This window comes from Lepisosteus oculatus, chromosome 16 (genome assembly GCF_040954835.1).
Source record: "Lepisosteus oculatus isolate fLepOcu1 chromosome 16, fLepOcu1.hap2, whole genome shotgun sequence".
Classification (NCBI taxonomy): Eukaryota; Metazoa; Chordata; class Actinopteri; order Semionotiformes; family Lepisosteidae; genus Lepisosteus; species Lepisosteus oculatus.
The window spans coordinates 7624929-7637005 of NC_090711.1; the positions used below are offsets into that span (position 1 = coordinate 7624929).

The 12077-nt window shown below is 38.9% G+C and overlaps 1 protein-coding gene across 4 annotated transcripts in view; it reads right to left on the minus strand.

The window, feature by feature from the left end:
- Positions 1-9670, minus strand: part of ncoa3 (nuclear receptor coactivator 3) — a 59956-nt gene extending 50286 nt beyond the window's left edge. For 3 of the 4 annotated variants that reach the window (XM_069179577.1, XM_015364808.2, XM_015364806.2), the window contains exon 1: positions 9563-9670. The gene's annotated coding sequence lies outside the window, so the exon portion shown is untranslated. The remainder of the gene's footprint in view (positions 1-9562) is intronic. The other variant, XM_069179576.1, reaches the window with a different exon arrangement.
- Positions 9671-12077: the final 2407 nt, after the last annotated feature.

Sequence of the window (12077 nt, forward strand, 5' to 3'; positions counted from 1 at the left end):
GGTGAATTGCAATCCACACAAGCATAAAAGTAAAATGCTGGGTTTAAACAAAGTTTAGGTCTCTGGTCTACAAATCAATCTGTTCAAAAAAAGGACAAGAAAAAACAACAAGGAAAAGACATGTCCAGAGGTTCGAGATTCTTCACAAGCTCTTGTCTCCATCTATGGAAACCTGTGGCATTTCATTGAAGCAGAAAACATGATTCAAAATTATCTATACTGAACAGATGGATCTCAAAAAGACAGGTAACGAACGTTTTCAAATCATATGTGCAGATCCTCATCAACAAGGCTAGAAAACACGCACTGTACCACAAGCCTTGAGAACTGTAGTTAAAGGGGGTTTTCTACAAACCTGAACTGCGATAGGCACCTAAGCTTAAAAAAACAGAACTTTGTTAGCTGGACAAGGCCTCTCAAAGAGCACTACACTACAGCCCAATGTGAAGTTATCATGATCAATACCTCAATGTCCAACACCTCTTCTGTATACACCAACTGCATAAGTTAATAATTAACCACTATTTTCATCAAAACAAAACATGGTTAAATGAAGAAAAGGAAATACAGGCCTAGTCCATTAGTTAGGATTTTATCACTGTTTAACTTGATTGAATTACTGTAAGACAACAAGACACTTCAAATGTATTGAAAACTATCGACATAATTGATAATCTTGATAACATTTTAATTACCTCAGATGGGGAGAAAAAAATTGTCTAACCAAAAAAGAGCTCAAGTTCACCACTCAGAATTTAAATGTTCTTTACAGAGCCTCACTTTTTATTTTAAGGAATGGCAACCACACCCATTGAAGAGCCACTCCACAGGGAGATTGTGCTATTGTTCAAAACTTAAGGAACAGTAAAAAAAAGTGATAATTTAACTAGGAAAAAAGACCACCAAAACAGGCTTAATACAGGCCTAGTTATGTCAAGTGAGGACTTTCGTAAGGACAATATGCAAAAAGAAAAAAAACTAAAACACCTTATATAGATACCTGCAGATTACATTTTGTACTTCTGCAAGGAAAAGCACAAACTAGCTTTTTACAGTTAAAAACAGAACCTTTTTACAGACTGAATGGTCTATTCAAGCCATGCTGTAACTCCACTGTGCCACTGATCTTCTGCCGTGTAGCCGAGCTCAGCCAATCAGCTGTGCCCACAGCAGTTGCGCATAAACGGATTATTCACATTGTGCCATCTGGGAGAAGGTAATGGAGCTGACTGGGGTAATTTACATTGACTGAACAGCTGCTTGAACCTCTAATGGTCACCCTAAAGTAAAGAAAATCAAAAGATGTATCAACCTAAGGTGAAAAGACCTCTTTCATTCGCAACTCCTGCAACTCTAAGGCAAGCAACAACCAGACTGAAGGGGACGAGAAGAAAAGGAATAAAGTCATGAAACAGCCAGGCTGAGCCATGCTGCTTGAGCAGCCTTAAGGAGTTGCATCTGGTAGCATTTATCCTTCTTCCAGACCTTCATATGGGGATCTAAACAGTCCACGTATACATACATCATGGTCACTTTCTGCGACCCAAGAGAACTAGGGTCTTCCAACAGTAAATCTGCAAGCAAACGAAGTTACTCACCTTTAAAATGCTCTTTTCTTAAAACGCTGTTCCGTCCTTCTTAACGTGATATTTCAAAATTATTGCCTTACATAAGCCTGATTGATTAAACAAGAGAATGTCGGGCTCCTCTTTAGTTAATTGAGTCTCACTGTAAAGCCAGACAATTTATACATTCTCTGTCCACAGGAATAAATTTGAGGCAACAGCACAGATCAAAGCTGCTGCAGGCTGAAGAATCAGATTGACTTTTTTCTAAGCAGTGGTTTATTGCCTCTCTCTCTAAACTGAAAAACACCTCCATCAAAAAGTAATTGAGTAAACATGCCAAGATCTCGCTATTTCTGATGCACAGGGGAGGAGACAGTTTTAAGAACTCCACATACAGGTTTGTCCTATCAGCATTGTTGGGGGGGGGGGGGGGCACCTACTTTATGCCATATTATTTGAAACAAGGAATCGTAATGGGGGGGTGAAAAAACATTAGGAATGAAACCAACAGCGACAGCCAGGCAGCCCTAAGCAGAGCTCCTCATCTCCTCAGAAACGGAGCTTCCTTAACTACACTCTGTTGTCAGTTCCTGCAGACATGATAACTCACGCTGACGAGTTAAATATTTTATCAGGTGGCATAAAAACCTTGCCCCAAAGGCCTGGATCTCCCCCCCCCCCCCACTTTAATGGAGGGAAGGGTTTCATTTTCTCAAACCCCGAGCCCAAAGAGTGTTAGGTGTTCTTACTTTGAAGTTTTTGTTTTGTTCTCTGTATGCATCCTGTGTGTACTGTCAAGTGCAGACTCAGTTTAGCATTACTGGATAAACGACCTTGAGCCAGCATGCAGGACTGTGTTGCCATGGCAACTTTGCTTCACACAACCAGTAACAGCTGGATACAACACACTCCCAGAATTTTAGCGGGAGCTGTCTGCCACGTTAATAAAATGACACAGAAAACCCTATGCTGCACTAAGTAAATACAGAGAACTTGTAACCAACACAAGCTTTAATAATCGAAAAAAATACCACTGCACCAACTCAATCATCCCTGTTAATTTGGGAACCTTTGTTTTACACCTATCTGTGATCATTTTGCAACACTTCCTGGCTTCATTGTTAATTCACCATTAAATCAATGGAAAAAAAAATTCAACACAATCAGTCAGCACATTTTGTGTGTAAAAAACCTAAAACAGACAAAGCACAACTTTGTCAAGCCTTACACTTGGACTAAGGAAGCTTGAGTGTGTAACTGGCAATTTTAAATGGTTTATTTCTATGGAGGAGTTTTCACTTAATTGTCCCAGAATTAAATGCTAGAATTAAAGCATTGATCCTGAATGGAGATATGACTAATTTAAGTGAAGGATCACAACAGTATGATCACAAAACACTACATTAAAGAATTTGTTCATTAAAACAAAGCACATCTAAAATTTAAATTAACTTAGATATTCATTTGAGGGTTACAAACTGTGAAGGATCTTCATCAGCAAAACTGTGAGTCTCAATTCAGGATTTGACTACATTCCTGTCTCAGTCCCTCAGTCTAACCCTACCTTTGAGAACATCCAAGGCTTTTGAAAAATAAAAGGAAAGTTAAACTTGCCAGAGATAATCAAGTATTCAGCAAATACCAACAAATCAAGAATGAATGTCAGGAAAATAAAGGGTCTATTTCGGCATCTTACCACAATCTACAGACTGCAGCACACAGTATTACCACACACAATGCAAAAGCTATTTATTCCCCATCCATCAGTTTCAGTTCAAATAGAAATATTACTGTACATTTTGCATTTTGTAAACCTGGTGCCTCAACTTAAAATTCCCCTCACAGCAGAGACAGCTCTCTTCCAAAATACCAAGGGCAGAACGAATGAGACAGCTTACATAGAGAGTAATACGTGGAAAATTTCACAGGCCTCCTTCCAGAAAGTCTGTAAGGCATGTATCAAACCAGAAATTAAAAGTTATCTGTAAGTAGCCCATTCAGACTCTAAAGGCATCTTTTTATAAATGATAAAAATAAAGCTAAAACAATGGGTGTTCTGTTTGTGTGCAATCTAGAACTTCCCTGTATACCAGAATGTGTTTCCATAACACTCTGCACAGCTAAAGTGAGCTGTAGACATATGACTGCTCGGTAGATGTTACTCCCAGTGGACATACGCTCATTACTGTACCACAAAATATGCCATTGCATTTGCTTTATGATCCACAGACAAGCTTCATTTGCAGTACAGCAAGAGCTTTTGACTGCAGATTTCCTATTTTGTTCAATATCCTAGGCAAATCAGTTTCCAACAAAAAAAAAGCAAAAACAAAAGGCACAGCCCTGTCCTAAAATTTGGCCACGTTTTAATTTCCCAATTAGCAAGTCTTCTCAGAAACCTGTATGGGTACTTTGAATCTCCTAGCTGCAGAGAAATGATTTCTCCAGTGACAAGCTCATTTGAAACCTGTTTTAACAAAAAAAAAGGACCACAATCTTCAACAGATCTCACCTTCAATGGCTTGGAACAAAGTTGCATCCTTCCCTTTAAACGCATTCATTTTCCTTTCTGTGAACTACATCAAGCAATTGCCGGGCGTGAAATTTCAATTAAGAAACAACCAGGCTTGCATTTCAACTGTGTCTCATTGTGTCCCATCCCAGAGTTAGTGCCTTTCACCTACAGTAATTAATCATGTGCAAAACATACAACTACTGCTGACGCCATTGGAAAAGAATGCAATTCATCCACCATCAATGTAAAAATAAAGGTGACATTGAGAGCATCAATAGGAGAAAATGGTCTTGAGCAACCAAGCCCCTGTATTGGCTGTGGAAAAGGCCAAGCAACAAGTTAGTCTATTCACTCTCCAAGCCTCGCATAAAAAAAAAAACATTTAAAAAGTTGGGGGGCGCGATTCATCTGGATTTTCAGGCTCATTCTTTCTTCAAGAGTGCTTTCTTTCAACAGTTTTAAGTCTTTTACCCCGATACTAAGGTGTGCCTGGGGGGGGTATCACTCAAGGTAAGACACTAACAGCTGCTCAATGTCACCTTTTGTAAAAAGAATTCTAAATGATTAAAATACAATTGCAGTTAGAAAACCAATCTGCATAACAGGGGGGGGGTGCTTTTGGATGCAAAGAAAAAAGTTTCACTAAAAACAAAACAACAGTTTACATATAATAGCTGAAAAGAGTGGTGATTAAACCTCTTTAGCATACAGAAAGAAGTACAAATGTCTTGCTTCTCTTTTAACTAACATCTGAGGCAAGAGAACAATAGTCAACTAGCAATCCCCCCCTTCCCCCCACACCCCCCAGAGTGGAAACTATTATATACCTTCTCCACTCTTACCTTAACAAATGAGCACAAACAACTTTCATGCATAAAAGCACTGAAACGCCACCAGATACAGGAAAGAGTTCATGGCTTTAACTTATACATGACAACGTGGTACAAACACATACACTATACAGATACAATCAAAATTGAAGGTGTTCGACACACGCTGTTTCTATGGGGAGTGAACAGATTGCTACTGGGTCCAGCACTTATATATCCAAGAGCTCATCAGAAGGCCTCTGAAGATGTGTAATTACAGGCTGGTGAAATATAATGGCCAGCAGGTCTGCCATTTTCCACTTGTTTTTATAATTGTTCAATGAAGTAAAAGGGGGAAAAAAAGATCTTTCCTGAAATCAATGAAACTCGCACAAGATAAATTAATTTTTAATGCAAACTGACACACTGGCAAGGGGCCCCCTGAGCCACAGAACAACAGTCATTCTGCCTCCTCCTACTGGAGCTTGAGTAAGGCACCGGACAATGCAAACTACTTGGTGAATATGCTTAGCACAAACATGCAATAGAAAGCAGAAACTAGCAGAAAGACCTCCCTGCCCAAATCAACAGTCCACAAGCTGAAATCAATGAATATCATTGGTACTGCCTGACCATGTCCTATCTGCTGTATTCAGGCGACACTGCAAAATGACTATCAACTCAACTTTTTGGAGCTTTTTGGCCAGGTTATCTAGTCTGGTCTGCAGGGACAAACAGCACCTACCACAGCAACTAACTGCTTCAGGGCTGGGCTGAATTTCCCACCCACCCCCCCCCCATTTTGAAAACGATGCATCATGTCACCTCAGGGTCTTCATTCATTCAGCTCCACGTGCAAGCCCTCATGTGGAGCAGCACGGCAATGTCGGAGAACTCATGTTTAGTGTGATTTAAGGGCCTCCTATCTTTATGAGGCAAATGAAAAGAAAACTGTTCATCAAGGGATCGGTGTAAAAGATAGGCACTGCGTGTAATAAATCTGCCAAAAAGATATCTGAACAAGACCTTTTAATTGTAGCACTCCACCCCTCAACTTCAGAACTCCAGAACCCATAAGGAGAACGTCTGCTGAAATTTTTTACACAACTCCCCTCCCCCAGCTATCTATTCAAGTAATAAGAGACTTCAACACTATTTTTCCTTAAGTCACTATATGAAAGCTGTCTCTTATTATAATGCTATAATGATACTGTAGCAAAAGGCATTTGTTTCATTATAAACAATATTTATATACAGAAGGACAGGATGGTAACATTCCTGAAAATACCCATGAAGCAACAAGTCAAAGACCTCATTCCTGGTTAATGACATACTAAAAAAAAGGGAAGATTGCTCTTAGCAGTACATTAATAATATCACAGGTTTCAACAGAAAATTACATTAATACGACAATACTACTTTCCTTGCAGTTAATTTTAAATTTACACCCAAAAGCACTGGCATACTGAGCTGCAGTCCCAGGATACCTGAACCAAATGACAGTTGTACTCTTCAGATGATACCTCATCCATGAAACAATCAGAGCCTGGAGTGTCTGCACAGCAAAACTGTTACAGCTGAATAAAACCACGTAAGCCAAAATTTAAATTATAAAGCCGCGACATTTCTATTACATTATTATTAAATAACATATTGGTAGTTCTATCATTACAATGGCGGCATAACAGTACGCATTTTGCCAGGGGTGGTGCAAAAGAAAGATACGCCACAGGGCCTTTATTTTTGATCTGTCAAAGATACAGAATCAGAAACCCTTGCCCACGATCTCTACTGGCTTAGTTCATTCGCTTTTAGAAATGCATGTCCAGCATTTCAAACAGACATCAGGTGATAAACCCCATGAGCACAACCTTAAGATAGTTAGACAGGTAAGCCAACGTACAAGAGGCAGATTTGAAAGCTTGGATCTGATTAGTCTGTGTTCTGTGACTCATTTTAATCCATGTCATAAAACATGTTTTACAAACCGTGTGGTTCTCTTACTTTAGTACAGGCTGCCTGGAACGTATTAAGAACCCACCTATCTACTCAAGACCTGAAGTGGATGGACAGATATAAAATGCAGATATAGGTTACTGCATGTCTATAAAGCCAAACAATTAGGAAGACTACTAGCAAATCATGTGAATGCATCAAAGCAATTTGCTCAAATTGAAACTTCAGAAAATAGCTTGGTCCTCTTCTACAATTGGTGAGTTCTTAACATGCAAAATGTGAACAAAATGCTGTTTACAGGTTATAAAGCTGCATCTTTATCACAGCATGGTGATGGCTGGAATAGATGTAAAGTGCAAACGCCCTCCTTTTGAACAAATAAAAGAGAATCCCACCAACAGAAGTCAAGACATAATCAAACAGTAAAACTGGAACTTATTTACAACAAAGCTCAGCTACATGTGGTTAAATATATTCCACACTGAAAACTTTGCTTTTCATTTTCACGCATCAGAACATAAAATAGCAATTCATCTGTTTCACCAGATTCACACAATGAGTGATAGTCTCTAGCAAAACGTCAAAGACCACTTGAATTACTGGGACATCACCCCAGTAAGCTTTCCCAAAGGTGCACAGACACCAGAGGTTATTATATATAGAGCCAGTAAACAAATAGCAGTACAGCTTTCAAAAACTGCATTTGTGATTTTATCATTTGATATTAATCATGACCAATAAATGATGGGCCACAAACAGAATAACAAACCAAGGTGATTCTGTTTCTCTCAATAGTGTATTCTATGACGGGCCACTTCTTGCAAACCATATTACTACACACAAAGCATTTTATTACACACACAGTGTAATAAAACCTCTTCTAGCTCAGTCCAGTGATGGATAACCCAAGAAATTCAGGGCGATGCATCTGTAGTCTAAAACAGCTTCAACAGGCACAGTACACCCCAATATAAAAGAAACTGAAAAACCACACAAATTAGCAATATCAGCAACACACCTATATCCTTTTCACAGGTAAAGGATGAAAACGTCTCCACATCAGTGATATGAATAATTTGCTTCGGGAATTCTTAAGGGTCACAGCTTATCTTTGCAAGAGCACATCACTCAAGGAACCCAGGTTGCTCACTACTATCTTAAGATACGACAAACAGCTCAAATTCCTGGTTCAAGGACAATTTTATCTCCGAAATTCACTGCTGGCGATGTTTTTAGTTTTAATCAAGCCTCACACCATATTGGAAGCAATTCCTTCCCTACATTTTTCCTTCTTGTAATGAGACCGAACGGGAAGTACTGCATCGCCCTCCCCAATTACTAGCAACACCTAGTCAACAGTCCAATGCGATCACTCTGCCCCTTTCCTAAGAATTACATAAAGCCATCCCCTTCTGCAAAGGTTGAACACCCACTAGGCACAATGCACACATTCAGAGCAAGTCACGACTTATCTCCGATCAGAAACAAAATGAAATTTGCCGTTTATTTAGATAACGCTCTCAGCTTTTTTTTTAAGCTTAGAAACGAGCAAAACAGTCACACAAGAAAACTTCGAAACTCTGGCCGTTAACACCCACGCGTGTATCAACAACAGTGTTAAACGTAAATCTCAAAACGCGCACTACTAAGAGTTGCAGGTAAAAATGTCTTATACTACCCACGTAAACAACAATTTAAAGGTCATGGACTAGCCAGTAATGTCCCCCCTCCCGTCTCTCTCCTGCATAAGAGCAGCTGAAAATGTGGTAGAGATCAGACTATTAAATCCCTACAGCTGAGATCATACGACACGTTCATTCGCAGGGTTTTTTTTTTGCAAGAGCGCACGGCGTGCACAACAGACATTGCGTGTGCGGTATAAAACATTGTAAAAACTGTACTTATAAATGCAAGAGCTATAGAGATTTGGCGTTAACGATACCCGAAGGTCCACGGCAGCATAAGTACTAAATCGATTTCTCCACTATTTGTTTCACTGTGAAACTGTCTGCATTTTAAAGAGGAGACGAATCAGCATTTCGCATTTTAATTCCAGTAACACAATCGCGAAACGTTAGTAAAATAAAGTTTCTACAAACTGTTACTGTGTGTTTGCAAAATATGCTTTCATGTACCAAATAAAAAATGCTTATTTGCGTAAAGTTTCACAAATATTTATTAAACTGTAACTAGATAACTCAACTTTGTTATAACTCCAATTGAACGAAGGTTAGTTATAATGGACTTCGACACAGGACAGCCAAACCAGTTTAAAAAAAAAAACTAACAAACAAGTTTGCAAAGCCATTTTCTAACCGGAAAAAATCGTTTATTAAAGTGGGTAGAAACAGTGACAAAATTCATTCTCCCTTCTCTTCCCAACTTCACGAAATCCTAACAAAATAAGATAATTCACCCAAACCCTGCTTCTTAAGAAAAAAATACGTTTTTACAAACTCGGATTAACGTCCGCAGCAAAAAGACATAAACCAAGTAATTTAATTCTCGACCACCAAACTAAACGAGCGTGCACAGCGCTGTGTTAATAATGGTTAAGTATTAAGAGTAAGGCTAGGAAGAACATCTAATTTAGCGAAAAAAATAGCGCAAGTCTTCACCGTCGTCTGCGTGTTTGATTAGGCTAACTGCAGAAAAAACGCAAATAAAAACTGTTCGCCGCACAATATAAAACAAATTCATATACTCGAACTCACCAGATCCAACGTATTCCTGTAAGCACACCAGTTTCTTTATTTCCACTACTAACTCTCCGCCATCTTCAGCACAGTGTTTGTTTAAATGGGAAACACTCCCCAAGCGCAAGAAACGAGCTAGTACTATGATGTAAAGATTTCTGGGTAGAGTAGTTCCTCACTGCCCACTTTCTGCTCGCAGATTCAAGGAGGTCCTTCCGTTGGACTACAAGTCCCAGAATGCCGCGACAGCGCTAGGACTCTTGTGGCGATGGTTAGCAGTAACAATGTAACAGGAAAATGCTACTGCATTTTATTTTTAGCTAACCTGAGGAACACCCCCGAAATTTAAATACGAACCAACAGCTTACATATTTGTTCAGAATTGCTTTGGTCTTCATTTCCTAACTTGTAAGGTTGAAAGTTAAATTGAGTACGGGCAAAAAAGTTTAAAACAATCGGTACGCGTTTCAATTATGTAATTTTCAGCCTCACCTTTAATAATTAATGCTGAAGATTCGTTTAGCAGTCTATTACGCGAAACGTTGTTTTAATTTGTGTGGTGCTGTCTAGCAAAGAAGATACGATACTCAGATTCAACTGATTTAGGGCTGTGTCCCCGTCACTGCACAACCTGTAATTTAGCGAAGGTGACGTTATTCTCTGTATTTCAGTTAACCTTGGATTAACATGGCTTGTTTCAAAGCTGTATGTCCAGAACAAGGCAGAATTAAAATCGTTTACACCTTTTGTGTGTCAATAAATCATGCGGCTATCGGGTGAAGTCCTAGAATTGTAATGTTAACCCGAGAGATTGCAAAATGGTACCAAAAAATCATTATGGCTCATTTTGGGATGTTGCAGGAGGACGCGACACCAGTCGCAATATATCTCAATATTAAAAACTATAGATTCGACTATATATATATACAAATTATTATATAAACGTAATCAAGCTTGTACATAAAATAAAACCATCGCTTCTCGATTGGAAAAAAACTGTGACATAAACGATTAATAACTTGCAGGCAAATTCGAAAATTCTTCGCACCACAATGTGTCTACGACGGTTTGAAAGCAAACAGCCTTTACGAACTTCTTTAAGATAAGATCACTTTATTGGCCATATACAATTTATTGTATTAGGAGTTCGTCTTTTTTTTAACCGTAATGCACTTTTCTGTTTTATTGTTGGCAGTTTTTGCATTTCACAAATAAACACTCCTTATTTTTTCCGCCTGGTACGTTTGTTTATTCACTGGGTTACATTTTGATACAAGTTGACTTGTTTTTAAACAAACTAGCTGAAAGATACAGCAGCAGTACTCCACTTACAGAACCCAAAGACCCCAATCAGCAGTGCAGTGCCCTTTCGCGTTTTCATACGGAGCAAGTCTTAAGCCGAAAGAACAACACGTTTTATTTTTGACTGAGTATACTTATCATACATTGTGGAATTTTGTACTTGCAAGTCATCGCTATTTATTAATATTCTGCTACATCTCTTATTTTTAATATGCAGCTACCCTGATTATTATTGGTGTTGGCAACTGATCTTCAAGCAAAAGTTCATCATGTTCGAAGCAGAAAAGGCCACAAAACATTCTGAAATCTGGAAACATATTTTATTCTAAGGAGAAAAGTTGAAACGCAATGTATTAAATTTACATGACATGTTATCTTATGTATGAACTCCATATGCATGTTCCATATGGGAGTGCTGGCTGAGATAGTTAGTGGCAACGTTTTGTGCTTCTCTCCCAAAGCCTATCACACTGTAGGCACCTGTCTGCTCTCCAAGAGGATCTGTAGTAGATAGCACCAAACTGGTCTCCATGGTGATCTCCAGCTAACCAGTGTAGGATTTCTCCTGTTCTAGAGAGAGGGAGACAGTGAGGAGGAAGGAGGGAGTGGAGAGGGGGAAGGGGGGGGGGGAGTGGTTAGAGGGGAGATAACAACAGAAAACAACAGTTTATAATTAGCTTGTAACAGAGCCTTATTCTGAATAAATAGGACAAATATAACAAATAGGACTGGATCAATTCCTGAAGTAATCCAAATGTGCAGTCGTTTATTTCAGAGCAATCTACAGACTGCAGTGCATTTCTGGGAGAAATAAAGATAACTGTCTACAAGATACTGAGAAGCCTAGATGCTGAAAAAGGTGGCTCAACAGCACTATAATGATATTGAGACCCTTGGAGTTCATTGCTCACATAGTAGTGTTGCTGCAACAGCACAGGGAGACTAGCAGCGCATACATTGACATGCCCTTTATTGTTTTATTGCTTAATAAGACTCATATGTAAAGAGGTAAGACAGGATTTAGTTACTCAGTTTTCAGTGTAAAGCTATCCACACCAAAGTGAGGAAATAAAAGTGGAAAGTGTAAAATCAATATCACACCTATAACCTCTTTAATTTCTATGAAACCATAGCCTGTACACATCGAAAGCCTTTTTTAATATATATGTCTATGATTTTGCTCTTCTAGGTGACTCGTTTCCGTCTTGCAGGGCTAGAAAGAAAAGGCACA